We start from the raw sequence: 19,670 nt of genomic DNA on the forward strand, positions 1-19,670 counted from the left end.
CCAAATGTTTGACTAGAAACAAGTTCTCTTGTTTTTCTCTGTTCAGCTGAGACAGGATGACATTTTCAAAAGAACCTTTTAATACTCAGAGAGCAAAAAGGTAATAATTACAGAAAATATAGAAGACATAATGGTTGTCATGTTTAAAACACAAGATTATAGTCCTTTAATGAGCTGACTACTTGCTTGTGGCATGCAGAGCATATGCTCTCCCATTCCCTACCCTGTAGCCTGCTAGCTTCCCCTCTTGAAGAAACCACTGAGCTTCTGTGATCAGAGTCTGTCTTAGGCCAACTACCCATTCAGTAAATCAAGGTTGAAAGACCCCTTCTGAAAGCTCTGTCCATCTGAAGCTGCCCCATTTGGTTTTCTTCCAGGTGTGCCTGTGGTTCACACAGACAAGGTGAGAGTCTCTGAGCCTTGCTAAAGGGCATTGCCTTATACCCCATACCACCATGTTCTCTCTCTCTCTCTCTCTCTCTCTCTCTCTCTCTGTGTGTGTGTGTGTGTGTGTGCGAGAGAGAGGGGAGAGGAGGGATGGAAGGAGATTCAGAAGAGACAGAGACAGAAACATCTTACCTGTAAAGAAAGAAAAATTCCTCTTCTGGTGACCATCTCTTGCCTACCTATGTACAAGAAAGTGGCCATATTATAAAGTTTATCCATCACCAGCTCATCATATTAAAACCCACAAGATGCTCACTGTCAAAACCATAAGCAGGCAGTAACAGCATATCTTCAGGGTACCATAAGCAGGCAGTAACAGCATATCTTCAGGGTCTTCCCTGTTGCTTCAGAAGCTAGAAGTATAGGAGGCAGCAGAGTCTCCAGCTCCCTACTGTGGGTGTGGAGTTCCCCTGCATCAGCATTTCCCATCCTGCTGCCTGAAATAATCCCAGGGAGAGCAGGAACACCTCTCTCCAAAGAGAGAATGGAATCTTGCATACATTCTCCTTGCAGTCTGCACCTTCACACAGACCCATGTGTAAAGTAACAGCAGCATCACCTTTGTCTCAGTACAAAGCTTGAAGAGGGACTCGTTTGCTGTCCATGTCTTTGCTCCATGGTTTCTTTGTTTCTGCAGTCCTTGTGCATGCTAGGTGGGTACTCCACCATTGAGTGACAGCCCCAGAACTTCAATGTTTTCATTCTGAGATAGGACCACACTGAATTACCCAGGCTGTCTTGAGCTATGGCAGTCCTCCTTCGTCTGCCTCAGGGAAGCTTGGTTACAGGCCCACCAGACCCAGCTTCCAATATGGGCTTCAGAAGAGTGTTGTATTGTGAAAGAAACTCAATAGATAGTTTTGAACAATTGAATACATATATTTTAGTAACAACAGAAAAGATTCCTAGAGTGATCAGGTGAGGATCAGCTAGTAGAAGCTATCAAAAGATTAATTTATACTCTGTTTAAAAATGAGTATTCTGAGCTAGGAATGCGGCTCATGCATGGAATCCCAGCAATCAGGAAACTGAGTCAGGAGGATTGTCATGAGTCTGGGGCCATCCAGGGTTACAGTATAAGACTGTCTCAAAAAATACAAATGAAGAAGTGACCCAGAAGTGAAGAACACATGCTGTTCTTACAGGGGACCACAATTTGGTTCCAAGAATCTACATCAAACAGCTTACAACTGCCTGTTAATTTCTGCTCCTGGGCAACTGATGTCCTCTTCAGGACTGCACTAGTACCTGCACACGTGTACACACACACACACACACACACACACACACACACACACACGATAAATAAAATAAGAAAAGTAATAATTTGAAAGTCCAAATAAATAATAGTTTAAAAATGTCCTCAGTGCACACTGAATAATAATGCAATGAGCTGGTCTATGAAACATTGCTCACATTCTAATCAAGATGAAAAGCAGCTATGGGGAAATGGCATAATGGAAGATCATGTGAGGGATGCTGGACCAAATTTGCTATCTTCTAAATGTTCTTTCTCCTTTATTTTTCTGGTTCCTCTAAGTTCAAATGGAGGCAAGCTATCTTAGTGGAATAAGGTTTCTATCTTTCTTTTCCATCACTCAGTCTTCCAGAACACAGGGATATGTCTCTCTGGTCCACACCCATCATTGGTTCTTTCTCCTGTTTGCTCCCCACTTTCTTGACTCTCATAGTTAAGAACTACATTATATATCAGTAAGAGAGCTAAGGAGCATCAATAGTCACCAAAACAACTGACACCTCCTGGAAATCTCTGAAACACACATGTTTTATTGAAGGATAATTGGTTGTGGGTTAATATTTCTGCTAAGTATCTTACCCAGTTCCTCCCTTAAAAGGCTGTGTTATTTTCAACGTGAGCTTCAATTTTCAAGTCCCCTTCTTCCACCACGTAGCCCACCTATGTTACTTAAATCCCATTTGCAGACTTGAATTTACTTCCTCTGAAACTAATTCATACAGTGACAGATGGAGGTTCCAAAGGGATGTTTCCATTCACATCCAGCAAGCCATGTTTTATTGGAAAAATTGACACAACCTTAGTGACATACTCAGAAATCCAGTTTCTGGGACTCTCATCTTCCATGTCATACTTTTTCTGGTCTAAGAATAGGGGCATATCAGTTTCTTCAACTCAGCCACTAATGAATGGCATATTTACCTCAATAAGCAACATCATATAATTCACTTGCCTTTTCTTCTCATCTCTCTCTTTGTATGTTTTTAGCCATCTCTGTCCCAAGCACTACTTGATAAGGATAGAATTCATTTCAAGCAATTCAGTGGTAGCTTCTTGGTTAGGTTTTATTTTCTTGTCTTTTTAAAGTCATTGAATAGTTAGGATTTTTAATTTGAATGGTCCATTCCCTGCTTGATTTCCTTTTTGTTAACATATTGTGTGTTATTTTTTTCTTGCTATTCTAAGACCCAGAATATTGTTTTGCCTTCATTCTGATGGAGGCAGGGAAGAAATGTAAGGGCTGAACCTTCATAGAGTCTATCCTGCCCTGCCAGTATCTATGGGGTCTCCACTTCTGTGAAGACAGCACATTTGGTGAGGAGGTGAAACTGAGGCCCAGAAAGAGTGAGTAATTTCCACAAAATCACAAAAGAAGTTGAGGTTTTCCACACACTGTTCTGGGTGTTTCATCCATTCCCTAGTGTTAACTCACTTGACTGTGCCAGGAGTGTCTGCTATTACTAAGAACTACTTTATGTAGAATTACAGACTAGCATGCTGTGGGGCCAGCTTTGAACTGAGGCCAAGGGGTTCCCAAACCTTGCTTTCACACATTATACATCATGCTGCCTTTTGTTAGAAGCACTGCATTTATATATTTATATTTAGTCTAAAACTTGCATATACTCCAGAGGGATGTGTACAACAATATGCAAACTAATACACATTCTGCATGTGCACACACACACACACACACACACACGCACACACATACATACATTCAGTGTGTGCATGTACACACGACCACAGCTATCCTACACACACACATAAACCACATATCCAGCAATACACATTTCCCTCTCATCTGCAAAGCTCTGCCTCTCCTCTAAACAAGGAATGGATGACTAATGGTCCCTTCTGCTTGGCTGATTAGCATAATACGCATTCCTACAAATGGAAACCCATTGCCCTTGCTAATCTTAACAGTACCACATCAGTAGCTATTTCAAGAAGAAGCAATTCCCATCTGTTAGAGAGACACTCAGTGACAGTGCACATCTCTTAATCTTCATACCATCCTGTTGTCAAGCAATGGAGAAACAGCATGATTTCCTTCTGTAGTTCTGGGAAGCAATCTCTAAGCCAATGTATACAGGGGACTTGATGACTTCTTGGTGTGAGCTGGGAAGAGACAACTGTTATCTTTGGCCCTTCTGACCCCAGCTGAGCAGTCAACCTCTTTGCTCTGTGTGCTCTTAGAAGTCCACAGCCTGTCTGTATCTTTTCTGTGTTTTCTATATTTTTTTTCTTTAGGGAAAGGCTCTCTCCTCACCTGGTGGATTGGTCACTCACAGCATCATGTCTTGAACCTGACAGCATAAATCATGACCCAGGATGGTTCATTATTACATTGCAGCTGTGTAGATGTAGAGGGTATCCCAGGCATGGATGAATGACCAGGTGTTTCCTTGTGAATCTTTACATGAATCTTTGGGGAAAGAGGACATTTCTGTTTAACTGCTTGAAGAGAGAAGTGTGCTGCTATTTAGGACTGTTGAGATGCTGAGAGCCTTTGCTGGCAAGGGGGACTGCATCTGCCTCATAATAATGAGAGGGGGAAGAGAGGGAGGAGGAAATAGAAAGGGGGAGGAGGAGGAATAAGAGGAAGAGAAGGGGAGAGTGAAAGAAGAGGAGTAGGAGGAGAAGGAAGAGGAGTGATATGAGAAGGGGAGGTGGAGAAGGAAGAGGGCAAGAAGAAAGAGGAGGAGGAGTGGAAGAAGAACGAAGAGGAGCCTGCTTCAAGAGAGTAGAGATATAACCTCCTGAATTGTGTCCAACAACTTGAAGCTAGGATCTAAATTTTGGCTTTCTGTTGCATGAACACTTGTGAAACAAAGTTTCTGTTGCTTGCAACCCACACCCCAGTACATGAACTCCTCAACCTATGAATTAGAGAAGTTCTTAAGGCTATATCCTTTGCTCTGGCATGTAGTGCCAGACTGACCCCCTTGTACACTTGTGCATACATGTAGGGGCTGGTTTCCATGCACATCCCCTGTTGTGAATTCTTCCTTTGTTATTAGGTTTGGCAGTCAGTCTCACCTTGGACAGGCATGCTTCCAGATATTCTGTTTTTGGAATCTCAAATTGTGTGCTTAAACTTTACCTCCATCAATCCTACTGATGGCCTCTGGAGCATCAGGAAAATCAGCTGGCTTCTTTGAAGTAATTGAAGACAGTTATCTTGTCTCATTTCTTTCAAACATTCTTTTAACTTTAGTCAAACACTAATAAATGACTCTGTTCTCCAACTTGCCCAAACATCAGCTCACAGATGTCCTCGTTCTGGGAACCCCAGCAATTTCCCTTTAGCTCTTGGAATGCTTTCATGGTGGCTCAGGGTACTGTGCTGGGCTCTGAGTCTTCTGTTCCTGCATTCACTTTCATTTATAGATAGGAGTGGGGAGTTTCAGCTGGTTGGCTGGTTTTTCAACTCTGTTTTACTCATTTTTCTAACTTACAAATGAAAGGCATTTGTCCTCTAAGTTCTAACATTTTTCTTCAAGTTCATTTTTGATAATTTTGTACATGTATGGAATGCACTGTAGTCATATTAATTCTTCATTACCCTTCCTTATCCTGCTCTCACTGATGTTGACTTCCTTTTTCAGACTTCTTGTAGTACTCTATCACAAAAAAAATTTAGCATGTCTGGATAAGGCACGGTGTACCCCAAGCTCAGTGTATCATCTGTGGTTATGCTTATACCCAGGAATTCTGTGTAGCGTCTGGATTTGACAAGCTCAGAACCCATGGAAATTTCTGAATTATTTGTTCTGGTATAAACAGCTTCAACTTGTGAGTATGTGTTTTCCACTAAAATGCTGACAGTAATGATAAAAAGGGGGAAATAAATTAATCTTTGGCCCTGAGCATTTTAAGTACATTTTCTTGTTAACATTAATAATAAATATAAAATTGAATTTAATGTTTTTCCAAAAAGTCATAAAGGTATGTCAGAGAATAAGAATCCAATCAATCTAGAAAAACTGAAAGAAACCTGAATAGATGTCTCACTGCCTCTGGCTCTACTTTTTTGGAGCAACCCATTGGAGCAATCTGACTATAACCTTCATATCCGCTTACATGTGTATATTTTCACAGACAGACACATATACATACATGCACATGCACCTGATCTCATGCACACACACATTGAATTAGTACATTTATTCATGGATTTGGCAAGTAACTGTGGAGTATGACATGAATCAGGCACTCATCATAGGATTCAGAATGTGGTTGAACACATCAGACAAAACTGATTGATTTGTTTGTTGATTGTTAGTGATTATTTGTTTTACTGGTCAACTTGAGACAATCCAGAATGTCCTGGCAAGAGAGTATCAATGGGGGATTATCTGTATCAGAAAGGCATGTCTGTAGGAGATTGTCCTGACTGACTTAACTGATGTGGGAATACCCAGACTGAAAGTGTGTGGCCCATTCATTGAGTTTGGGGTCCTGGACTGTGTAAGGGAAGAGAAAGCTAGCTGGGCACTAAGTGTGTACGAACTCATTTCTTTCTGCTCTTCACTGTGAATGTGATGTGACCAGCCACCTCAAGCTCCTGTTGCTGGGACTTCCTACAATAATGAGCTATAATTTGAACTCCTCAGCTAAAATTAATCCTCTCTCCCCCAATTTGCTAGGATAGTTTACTTAACCACATAATTGAAACTAGGTTGGACATTCTGAGAGTTTATATTGGAGTGGCGAGATGGCTGTGATTTTCCCCTTCCCCTTGTTAAGAATCATGGCAGATACTCATATAACTAAAGACAGCATCTTAGAATTGGTTTGTGCCAACTCATATACAGAAAGATGGAAAAGTGATGCATCACAGTTTCAGTGTCTATGATCTGCCTTGGGAAGGAGGAATTGTGCTTTGTAATAGAATGACAGGAGAAAGATTGGGACAGGGGAGAAAGACACAGCTTCTGAGGCTAAGCTCTAAGTGCTCAGCATGCCAGGGTACCAAGCTTTGTGGTACTGTTTTATGTGCCACCAGGAAGAGAGGAAACGGACAACAGGACTGGCTGAGAATAGAGGATGCTTACAAGAGGGGAAAAAGTTAAGCAAAGGAAAGGGGGCTTAGCAGTATGAACAGGCTGTATGTTAGTCCCACCAGGGAGGGTTGAAGAATTCAACATATGTGGAGACTGGGGAATGTTGACAATACAACCATGGAGCTGCAGTGGCTTTGTATGTTCAGAGAAGAATAAGTTTTCGAGTGATACTAGAGCAAGGCAGCTGGGGGGGGGTGAGAGTCAAATGGGGTGAGATGAAGATAACAGCAAGAGATTGATCATTGAAGGACTTCTGAATTTCATTTAGAAAGGTTGGATTCTCTCGGGATTTATTTATTTACTTATTTAGTGTGTGTGTGTGTGTGTGTGTGTGTGTGTGTGTGTGTGTGTGTGTGTGTGTGTGTGGTGTGACTGTGTGTAGGTGACCACCAAGGCAAAAGGAAAGGTATTGGCTTCCCCTGGAGCTAGAATTGCAGGTATTTATGAGTTTTTTGATGTGACTGCTGGGATTCAAACTCCAGTTCTCTGATATGGCAGTAACCATTACACCATCTCTCCAATGCAAGTAGGTCCTTTCCTTGACCCATCTTATCCTGATGATACATTGCTGATATAGTGTTTACCTTGCCTGATAGTCTATGTCTATTTATTGTCCATATTCCTCTGTTAGGAGGGACATGCCATGAGAACAAGTTCTTAGTGGGTCTCTTGGCAACACAGAACAGGCACTCTGTGCATTCTACACATTTATGCGTGCTGGGTTTGATTTTAACCGGATAGGTTTTTCAAAAGTGGTGTTGTTATCATAAATTGTAGTTTTAATTGTATTACTATTACCAAATTAACTTCCTAAAAGATTAAAGCAATCATGTTCCCACTGTGATTTATTATTTATTTATTTATTTATTGCAAGCAGTCATTCCCTGTATCACCCGAAACATTCTGTGAGCTTATCCTTTGATGTTGTCACTTCAAAACTCCTTAAAATTCCAGTCTCTCTGTTTCTAACAGCTACTAATAGCTGAAGCAATTCACATACTGTTAAAAAAATGAACCCACACATTCAGGTAATAAACAGTTTGTTTGGGTCTCTTTCAGACTGTCTTACAGAAGGAGTGCATTTTCAACTTCTAGCATTGTCTGATGTTTTGAATGTTCATAGTTTGTCAAGGAGAGATTTAATTCTTCAGCCTATTTCCTTTTAGTGCCCGGGAACTGGAAATCACTAAGAGCTTGGGACTTTCCTATTAAAACACCTGGTGGGTTTTTCACAAAGAGATTTATGAGACCAAGTTCTGTAAATCTGTATTTTAAAAATGCACACATGTTTGATCGTTTTAGAACAGGGATGTGAATAATGGGGTAATTAGTGTGATAGATGCTGAATTCATATTGGAAATAATTTACTTCTGAGTAAAATCTATGAGGCCACGCAGCCTTGCAGTGGAGACTCTGTTTCCATTCAGAAGAGGCAGGTCCACATTTTGTGCTCTTCAGTCATCTCTGGAAGGTCTCACCCAGTTCTGGTACCCCTGTGGCTGCCCTTTCCCCTGCATGTGTGCTTTGAATCTTTTCATCTGGTTGGGATATTTTCTCCGTACTCTGGAGTCAGGATGTGTTAAAAGGAAGACGTGCACACAGGCTGAGATTGGGAGTTCAAATGTCCCCGTGCTTTCATGTATGTGATGTTCCCCAACTCTCTAATCTTATTGTTGTGGGCTTTCCCACCACACATACAGTGGCTTCAGGAAGATTTGCCATTGTGATAAAGATGGGTGGGGAGGTGGTGACAAAGGCAAAAATTTTGAAAAATCCTACTATGCATGGGAAAACATGTACCCTAAAAACCTCTTTTCCAGCATATCAAACCAGAAAAACATCATTGAGACCCCATCACTATGGAAGGTCTATCTCCCAATCTCTTACACAGAGTTCCAAATCCTGAAACCTTCTCAGATACCAAGACTAGTGAAAACCTGGCATGAACTAACATAAAGGAGTTCATAGTTTTTATTTATTCTACTTAAAATGGTCACACATGTCTGTGAAAAGATTAATGCCCAAGATTATTGGAGTCTCTTGGACCTCACTGGAAGTGGTAACTAATACAAGGTTTTGTAACAAATTAACTTAAGTTAGATTTCTAAACTATTTTTGGAGGGTGAGAGATACCATCCATGTCAGTGAATCCTTGGAAATACTGAGTGATTGCAATATGACATAGGTATAAAATATAAAGGCAGAACTTCCTGGTTGGGCAAGATAATTCATGTTAAAAGGCCTGTACCTATAGGCCTGATCCTACACCCTAAATTAAACCACAGCTCATGTAACCCTCTTTGGGACAGAAAGTTAATTTGTCTGTGCTATGTCTTGATAGGACCTGGCTCCTTCTTGTTCCCTGTCACATATACTTCACTCAACTAAATCACATGATTGTCCTTTGTTCTAAGACTCCTGCTCAGGGATTTTCTACGGAGATGAATGCTGCTCTTTGAAAAGGGTTCTCTTGTTCCCCCCTGCCATCCCTTTCATGGAGGCTATCTTTCTCTTTCTATCTCCTCTCTCTCATTTTCACTGTTAATGAAACTGCCTCCCAGGTGTTAAAGGAAACACCCTGTTTCCCTTTAAATTCCAAGCATGTTTAGCTCTCCACTATGTACTGTATTTGTCTAATGCCCTCCCTCCAACCTGATCTGATTCTGGCTGTCTTCTCTGCTAGGTCCTCACTGTCTTCATTTCTCTCAGCGTCTTTTGAAAGTGAGACAGAAGCAGATGTGGCTACATAAATCATGCTATAAAATGATGGAGAAAGGGTGATGTTCTCAGTTAATGTTGCTGACATGGTTTAAACTACTTGATAAGACATTAAAAAAAATTGAACTTGATCGCTCCCTTGCATATCCCCTGCCCTCTGATGTTCTATTTTGTAGCCCAGGCTATCTGGCTTCAAGCCCACTATATAGCGGAGGATAGACTTAAACACTTGATCCTCTTGTCTCTCCCTCACAAGTAGTGGGATTTGTGAGATTGCAGATGTGGGCCACTATGCCCAGCTCCATCTCTATTTCTGGTTATGTGTAAATGACATTTTCAGATGGATCATATCTAAATGTCAGAGTCAATTCAATAGAACTTTTATAAGCCACAGAGAGAAATGTATTCATTTTTTGTCTTTGTTACATTTTTTTTATTAAAAAGGCCAACAGTACATACTATTTTAAAGAAAAAGCCTGAAATTTGATTACATAAAAATTCAGGACCTTCTACTTGCCATATGAGAACATTAAGAGCACGGGGAGGATCTTCTAAACACGGTCTGGTGAAGGATTTGTCCAGAGACAGGGGTGATCTTATCTATATATGTGGCAAAAGAATACAAAGTGCAACAGAAAATGACAAGGACCTTGAACAGATATGACAACCAAATGACCAGCACGAGCATAGTAAGGCATTACCTATCTTCAGCAGTAGCCTGGGAAATGAAATGAAAAGCTTGGTTGACCTCCACTAAATCCCCTCAAATGAATAGTTGACCATATCATGTGTTGCTAGGAATGCAGATCACTGAGGACACTTCTCCACTCTTAGGCAGGGCATTAACCAGAACAAATGCCTTTTCAAGGCCAGTGTGAGTGCCTGCAGTCTTCTTGGCTGTATTAGCTATTTTGTTGTTGTAATTTGTCACCTGACAAGCCAACAAGGAAGGGTTTATTCTGGTTCACAGTTGGAGAGCACAGGCCATCCTGGGAGGACCTTACAGTGGAAGGATTGTGAGGCAGCTGGTCATGTTATATTCACAGTCAGGGAACGAAGAGAGGTGAGTGGGAGCTCTCAGCTCACATTCTCCTGTGCATGCAGGTCATGACCCCAGCCATGAGATGGTGCCACCAAACTTAAGGGTAGGTCTTTCCAGCTCATTTAACCTAATCTAGATACTCTTTCAAAATCTTCCTCAGGGGCTCATGTCCTGATCAATGTGATATTTAGTATTAATTATTATACTAATCATATGAAAGCATATCACATGTACTGTGATCTTAAACTTAGGAAACTGAATTGGAAATTTTAGATACTTCCCTGAGATCATCCATTGAGGAAGTAGTCCAAGAGCAAATGAATACCGTGCTCAACAATTTATCTACTTGTTAAGAGTAGATAATTCTTTATTTTATCTTATAAAATTACTTGTTTTTAATGAAGTATGTATGCATGTGCACATGCATTGCTTGAACCAAGAAAAACCATGAGAGATCAAGCCTCAATAGCCCCAGGAGTTAATACCCTGTGTGAGACACAGATATTTAAGTTCCAATGGTCTCAAAAGTCAAGGTGAGACTAGGGTTTGACTTTAGAGGTCCCAGTAGACACTTTGAGCCTTGCATTTCTAACCACACTCCTAGCAAGTACTCAGAGTACTCAGGCTTTTATGGGACTGGCATTTGGAAACCCACCTCCATTGGTTTCATTGGATCCAAAAAATGACCAGGGTCTTGACTTCATCTGGTTGCTTTAGTGTGTAGTGTGCAACCCTACCCCAAGTCCACTCATTTGACACATACCTTAGAGACTATGACCTCAATGGTTCTGTTTGATTACCCAAATCAGGTCCCATGAGACCCCATAAAGATGGTTTAATGTTGTGAACCATTTGTTTTCCACCTGCTTAAACCCAATAACTGCTGAAATTCTTTGCCATTTTATAGTACTTTGAAGCCATTATCTGCTGGCTGTCTGGGGTCATGATGCCACACATTCAATTTATGTATCCAGCCTTTGGCATCTGAAGAGGCCAACACTGCCAGATAGGGAACAGTAATGTGATGGCCTATGTGACCATGTCTTCCTTTCCTTTGAGTCCCTATTCACATGTTAAAGGTCTCTTAGTGCTTTCAGAACAGGTGAGCAAGGAGAGCCTCTTCCAAGTTTTTAATTAAGCAAATGTTGACCTTCAAAACTCTAATTGCTCTTGACAGTGAACTTATTGCTTAATTAAAACAGGACGAGACATGAGACCTCGATTTTGAAAAAAAAAAAGTCGGGAGTCGTGGTTATTTCTGTGTTATTATGAAAGTCTCTCCATTGTCTAGAAGATGCAGGCTGAGCTGATCCCAGAATCACATCCCATCCTTGGGAGGAAAGATCTAGCAAGCACCAACCTAGGCTGAGTCATTATCCTTGAGACAACTCAAGCTTGGGAAATTGTTAGGCAGGGAGAGGAAAATAGAATGAAGTCATTTTGCTGAATTATGTCAGAAGAAGAAACAATAAAAAATTAAGAATGATGGCATTTCTGTGAGCAACTGAATAGGAATAATTATTTTTCCCATTGAAAAACAAATACAAAATGATACCAATTTTCTTTCTTTATATGCTTTTTTTCTCCTTGGCTTTTTAAGTGCCTCTGCATCTGCAGGGAAAAGGATCTGAGGGGGCTTTTTTCCTGACACAGTCATTGAGTGTTTTCAATGATAATGTATTTTTTTGAAAGGCCAATGTATTTTCTTTTCTCCATTTTTTTTTCAGAAAGAGCATTGTAAAATAGAAATGATGGTAACAGGAAAAGCAAACGGAGAATGGATATGGAAGTTGGGAAGGGCTTACTGCATAAGCAGGAGGGCTAAGCTCAGTCTACCAACATCAATGTAAAGGCTGGGCATGGCAGCACACACCTATCACTCCAGGACTTGGAGGAGGTAGAGATGGGAGGCTCCCTAGTACTCACTAATGAGACAACCTAGTTGACTCAGTAAAATCTGGGTTACGTTAGAGACCCTACCTCTAAAACTAAGGTGGAGAGCATTAAGGAAGATACAACACTGGCCACTGGCCTGCACTGACATCTGTACACATGTGCACGCATAGGTGCACACATTCAATCCCCTCAACACAATCCCCACACTAAGGATTACATTGTGGTTTAAATGACAAATGTCTCCAGTGGGCTTATGTATTTGAACCTTTGTTCCCTAGTTGTTGGTACTGTTTGGGGAAGTTTGAGAACTTAGGTTATGAGGAACCTTGTTGGGGGAAGTATATTGTTGACAGAGTGGAACTTGAGGCTTTATAGCCTGGCCTTACTTCCTGTTCTCTCTCCTTACTTCCTGTGTGCAGTGAAATGTAGTATCTCTGCTTTCTAATGACCAGACTGGCTTCATGTTCTTGCTACCATGCCTGGAACTATAAGCCAAATTAAACTACCTCTTCCTCTTCCAGAACCTTTTCCCCCATGTCACTTTATTGCAACAACAGGAAAGTAACTAATACTGACAATTTCTTTAGACTATTCTGCTAATTTGGAAAGTGTTTAAGTGTACACATATCACATCACTTTGTCATCCATGTAAGTGCTTGGGTGACTTATCCAGGGAACATAACTAAACCCCAATTTACTAATTTATCAGAATCTCAGTCCTACTTTTGGGATGACTCTGCTTGAACATGCCAGTAGTAAGAGGGCTCAGAAAGCATTGATCCAGAGAGTTATATACAGAGTCATTGAAGCTGACACCTGGGAATGACACAGCTAGAACAATATGCAAGGGGTTGGGACCAGATCAGCCTAGCCCTGATGGCTTTTACCAAGGAGATATGTTCTCCAGTGCCTACAATTGTTTCCTCCACAATAGAAAGAGAAAAAAACAAGGTCAAGTTGTTCCTGGAAGATTAACAGATGTATTTAAGATGCCTCCATTTGTTGGGTTATAGTCTTTCCTTTTAAAATATGTTTACTTATTCTTCAGATAATATCTGCACCTCTTTGTGAAGCACATTATGGAAATTTAATAGATGCACACAATATATAATATTCAAATCAGGATAACAAGCCTCTTTGTTTAATCAGTAATGAATCCTTTTATGTTGGAAGGGAATTCATACTCTTTAGTCATTTGGAAATATATCATAGGTGATTTTAACCAATAACTAGCCTAATGTGCTAAAGGTAAAATGGAATCTTTTCCTGTGTTCTGACTGACTCAGCTGTCCCTTGCTGGACTTCTGTCCTTTTTCCTCTCTGCTTCCAGTCTCTAATGATAACTGCTGCAGTCTGTTATTCCCCAAGGTTGACTTGGTTTCCACGAAGGACTGAGAACTGAAGTGCAGAGGACTCTTGTGAACCCTGCTACACATGAACACAGACACATATGAAACTTTTGGGGTTTCATTTCATTGCTTCATAACACCCCCTTTCTTCCTTTGTGTTTTCTTTGTAATATGATGCTCTCCTCAACTGACTGGAGCCATGTGATTGTCCTCTTACATTGACAAAGTAGAAATCATTCAAGAGTATAATCTATTCAGGCTTTTGGCTCTGGCAGATCTAGCCCACACTCTGTTGTGGTGGTGATGACATCAAGTTGGGTATCTTCTCAATGAGGATCTTACTGACTGGCTACAGCACATGTCCAGATGATCTATGGCACTGAAGGTCTGCTTACTCTGTATCTCAGTGCTTGTTTTGCATTGAGGTTACTTATCAATTATGCTCTTTGCATATATAGATCCATGAACACCCTCTAAAGCATATTGGGTACAACCCCAAGTTGAACCATTATTCCTCCCAGAAATGGTTTAAAACTATAGACCATCAAAATCAATGGTGTTAGAATTGGATTCTAGATCTGTTAAAATTTTTTATAAGAAAATAAAAAGTATTCTGCTGGATTTTGTTGTTTGTTTTGAGTGCAATTTTTTTCTTAAGTTTGAAGGAGTCTTATCACATTAAAAAAGGATCCATTTGTTTGTTTGAGTTTCTTCTAGTTTCTTTATAGCCTCTTCAAATACCATCAAATGCCTTTGGAGAGATAGCATGTAAAATTCTATTTTCCTTGTTATCTTTTTTTATCTACTCTCATCCTCAGTGTACTCATGAGTTACAGAAACATCACTTTTGTCCCCTATTTTGATAGCACTTTTTTGCAGCTTCTCTGTGTCTGGCAGCAATGAGGAAGAGGGAAGCTGACTGCTATCTGTTTGAAAACATAAATGGCACTATTTGGGACAGTTTGAAAGACCCAAGATACTGTAATTGAACATTGGTTAAGCCACTGGCATTGGACTTGACTGAAATATTTTGCATAAAAGCTTACCAGTTTAGTTTTTTTCATTTTGATCATTTGTTTAATTTCTCTTTACATTTATTTACTGATGATGCATGCCTATTGGGCAAACATGTGGAAGCCAAAGACAACTTGTGAATGATTGGTTCTCTCATTTCCTCCTGTGGGTGGCAGAGACTGAACAAAAGTCATCAAGCTTAGGATCAGTCAACCTTATCCCCATCTCACAGGCCCACAGAGAATACTTAATAAGGCGGTAGTTGTCCAATGAGGTGACAAGGGAGATATTTCTATTAACAAATGTCATGGAGTCAACTTCCTTCTCCCTCACAGAGCCATGTCAGGATGCTCAGCATCTACACCAGCATCAGAAATACTTACCACAACAGACAGGCATTGGAGGCCAGGGCAGAGACCTTTCTGATCCAATAGGGTTTTCTTGTGAGGTCCCATAACTTCAAGTTATGCAAGTCATGCTTTTCTTCATTCAACATTGTTCCTAAGAAACATCCCAGTGTAACGAATCTTGGCAAAAAGGGAATGGTTTGTGTATTCAGGCAGTTAACTGAGCATGAAGGAACACTCTCAGTGGGCTCCACAGTTCAGGTCAAAGATAGAAGGAGAAATTGTAGGAGCTATCAAGCCACAGCTGTGAGAAGCTGTGTGTACCAGATGCTGAAGGTTCAGGAAGCGTGACTCTCATAAACGCTAAATGAAGCAGAAATAAATGTGTTTCACTTTTTACTGTTTTCATTAACACACATGAATTGTGCATTTGGTGGGTTTCCTTCTGATATCTCTATACACAGGCAAATGTGTGCTGCTTGTGGTCAGCTACCAGTTTCCACCATTGTTCACCCTGCTCATACTACTTCTGCCCCGCACATCCCTCTGCGATTGCAGAGTTTCCTGTCTTGAATCTGGGGACTGGAGCAAAAGTGGCCAACAGAAAAGGCAGGGGCTGGATCAATATTTAGCATCTATTCCCTCAAAGCAGTTCAGTGCTTATGAAATTGATCCTATTTCAAGATACAGTAAATTGTTCACAGGCTAATAGCATTACTTGGTGAGTCCCTAAAAATTGCTATTATACATCCAGGTAAACATTTTCCACACAGTTATTACTTATAAAAGAAGCTATATGACCAATCTTTCAATGTCTGGCTTATTTCATGGAAGACAATCAACTTAATTCCACCTATTTTCCTGCAAATAACAATATTTCAGTGTTCTTCTTGGCTCAATAACACTTCCATGTGTGTGTATGATATTTTCTTGACTTGGCTGTTTATGGGCATCTGGAATGATTATACAACTAATGTGGCTCTTGTACATAGCAATCTGGTAAACATGGCTATGCTGGGTTCTTTATTGTGAATCCACTTGATTCATTTATGTACACATGCAAGAAGGGTATAACTGGATCATATATTAGTTCTATTTCTAGTTCTGTGACTAAACTAATTTGTCTTCCTACCAGTGGTGTCATTGTTCTCTAACATCTTTGCCAGTACTTGTTATTGTTTGTTTCCTTGATGTCAGAGACAATTTTTAGTGTTAACTGTCAATGCAACAAAATCTAGAATCACCTGATGATGAGCCTTTGGGAAAAGCTATGGGATAGCACCTTGACTGAGTTAATTAGAATGGGAAACCTCACCCTAAACCTGCATCACTATAGCATCACTGGATGTGGACAGGTTGAATGGAGAAATAAAGCCAAGAACTAGCATCCACTGAACTCTGTTCCTGATTGTAGATGTTATGTGACCACCTGCCACCCTGACTTCCCAAACAAGATGGGTTGTACCCTGAACCATGAAGCAGAACAGCACTCCCCTTCTTGAGTTACTTTGTTCAGGATATTTTATCACAGTATCAGAAAAGTAACTAAGGCATTAGCTGTTCTGCCTGAAGTGAATTTTGATATAGGTTTGACTTGTATTTCTCTGGTGGCTAAAAACTGGGATTGTTGGACATTTGAATTTCTTATTTTGAAAAATAACTATTTAGTACATTTCCCATTTATTGACTGTGGTAGTTTGGATGAAAATGGCCATCATAGACTCATATTTGAATACTGGGTCTCTAATAGATAGCTGTTTGGGGAAGCTTAGAATGGCCTTCTCAAGGGTTAGAATGGCCAAGTTACTGAACCAGCTATGAATGACAACATAAACTTATTGTCTATGCCTAGTGGACTCATGAAGAACATCATTGACTGACAAGGAAGGTATGGAAATCATTATGTTAGGCAATATATGAAACTTGGGAAGGCAAGTACTGTATCTTTGTCCTCTTAGATGTAGAGTCTAAATAAAAATCATGTGTGAGGTAAAAGGGAGCTGTAAAGGAGGTAATAACTGATTAAGAGCAGAAGGGGTTGTGATAAGAGAGGATCACAGGGATGGACATGACCCAAAACCATAACATATGTGTATCAGAACATTGAAATAACATCTATTGCTAATTAACATATGCTAATTAAAATGTTAAAAATAATAAAGTAACATGAAATACACATATCAACAAATATACAATATTTCTCCTATAAATATGTCCTCTTTTAGTAAATATAGTAAGGTCAGATTATATTCTGTGATTGGACAGTATGAAATGCTATTTTCAGCTAAATTTTATAAAATACATGGAATACCTTTTGAAAATTAATATCTTAAATAGATTACTGGCTAAGACAGGCATGTTAATCTACATCCTTGGGGAAGTCAGCACCAAGATGGAACATATATTGCACAAATAATTTTATTTGAACAAAATGTCCATGAAAAAGGAAATAAGGAGGGAGTTGGGATATAAACATCAGGGTACAATGAGCCATTCTGAAAGAAACATGGAGAAGGTACAGAGGACTATTTAATAGTGGTTATCTGTAGACAGTCAGCAGAATCACCAAATAGCCTCAGAAGTGTCAGAGCAGTCTTTGTCTCCCAGGACAGATGTGTGTTATGTGACCATTGGCTAGCAGTCAGAAAGGACACACTCTACACGTTGCTGCAACTGGGTCCCAAGGTGCATGAGGGTGGTCACAAGCTCAAGTACACATAAATAAATTCTAGATCCTGCTTTATAAACACAATGGCATTTTGTTACCATGTCATAGCAACCGAGGAATGGGCCCTGTACACATTTTATGACAGGGGCTGAGAAGGTCAGAGAGTGAGCTATCTTTCTAGTTGGGAAAAGAGAGGTTTTCTCAAAGTTGAGCCTGGTTTGCAACTTCTAGAATGCCTTTTAAGAATTGTTCCTAATATACTCTTAGGAAATACGAAGTGTGTGGGGGGGGGGAGGGGGAGAAAAGGGGGTGACAAACTTTGAGAACCACTGCAACACTTCTGTGACCTTTCAATTCTCTCTCTCTCTCTCTCTCTCTCTCTCTCTCTCTCTCTCTCTCTGTGTGTGTATGTAATTAGAGGATGGCAAGGAGTGGGAGAGTGAAAAACATCTTCCTTATCTTATAATCTCCTCCCAATACCCCAAGCACTAAGCCTGAATCGTGTTAGGTACATAATAAATAGATTAAAAATTCAATTTGTTTTACTCTGGGAAAATTTTATGAAATATTCAACATATTTAAAATTGGTCTGTATTTCCAAAGGACTGACACTGAAGTCATCCTCAACATTCCTGCCAGAAAGGATCTCTGCGGAGGTGAGAGAGTTGCTTTTATCTGCCTCCCTTAGCTCTGTGGCATTTAACATCTCTTCTATTCCGAAGCCAGCAAATGGATGAGAACAGAGATTAGGTGGCAGATCCAGTGTGATTCCTCATTTGGAGATTCTGTGATTTTAAATCTGTTCTCATTGTTTGGATTCCGTGGCAACAAACAGATTATGCTGGCTACTAGTTTCCACATCTTAAGGTTACTCAGAGAGTTCACCAATTGCAAACAGGCTGTTACTTTTGTTTTTCTATGTAATCAGAGAAAAAGTCAAGAGGCATCTAAAGACTTTATCTTGGTTACACACTGGGGAGATAACCTCAGAGTCCAGTCTAGTAGCCATAATTTGTGGACCTGATGTTGAACCAAAAGCTGTGTGTGCATTTTACTTCATGCTCACAAGAGCCATGTGACATTGAATTTTTTTGTTTGTTATTAGTTGTATTTCACTGATACAAGGAATCAACAAGGAGATGAAATAACATGGCTGATTTAAGTGATTGTGTTTGACCATGGTATCTTTATTGTCAAAACACAAGTCTCTTGAAAACTATATGCACAAAGGTGCCAGGCTGTGGAGCTCAGTTTTGTAAATACCTGACATATGCAGCAAAGAGACAAAGGAAACCGAAAGAAGGCAAGTGATTCCTCCAGTGTTCTAGGTTAATAATAGAATCAAGGCTGGGATGTGTGTTTATGAGCATGAGAGTACCTTTGCCTTCATAGGCCAAAAGGAAGCATGATATTTCTCTGGAGTGAGAGTCCCAGGTGATTGTGAGCTGCCCATCACAGGAGCTGGGAACCCAACTTGGGCCCTCTGCAAGATCAGGCTGTGCTCTTAACTGTTGAGTGACCTCTCCAGTCCCCCATGCTATTTTATTTAAGCATCTTTATTACACTTTCTCTTTATTCTTTTTTATTACAGGAGAGTCTCTTCTAGCCATCCCTCTATCAACTCAGGGATGACTGGGTTCTACTCCTGATTCCTTATTCTGTCACTCTACTAACATTATTCTTCTTGGATATTAGGTCTGATCTGAAACAAAAGAAAAAGGTAAAGATCAACAGATTTGTCTTTACTATCTTATGGTTAAGGTGTTCAAAGAAGGAGTGTTATGGAAAACATGATATTTAATCATTTTTCTTCACTGTAAATAATTATCAAAGAATTTCCCAAATGAGTACATCAGGACTTC

This window comes from Phodopus roborovskii, unplaced genomic scaffold (genome assembly GCF_943737965.1).
Source record: "Phodopus roborovskii unplaced genomic scaffold, PHOROB, whole genome shotgun sequence".
NCBI lineage: Eukaryota > Metazoa > Chordata > Mammalia > Rodentia > Cricetidae > Phodopus > Phodopus roborovskii.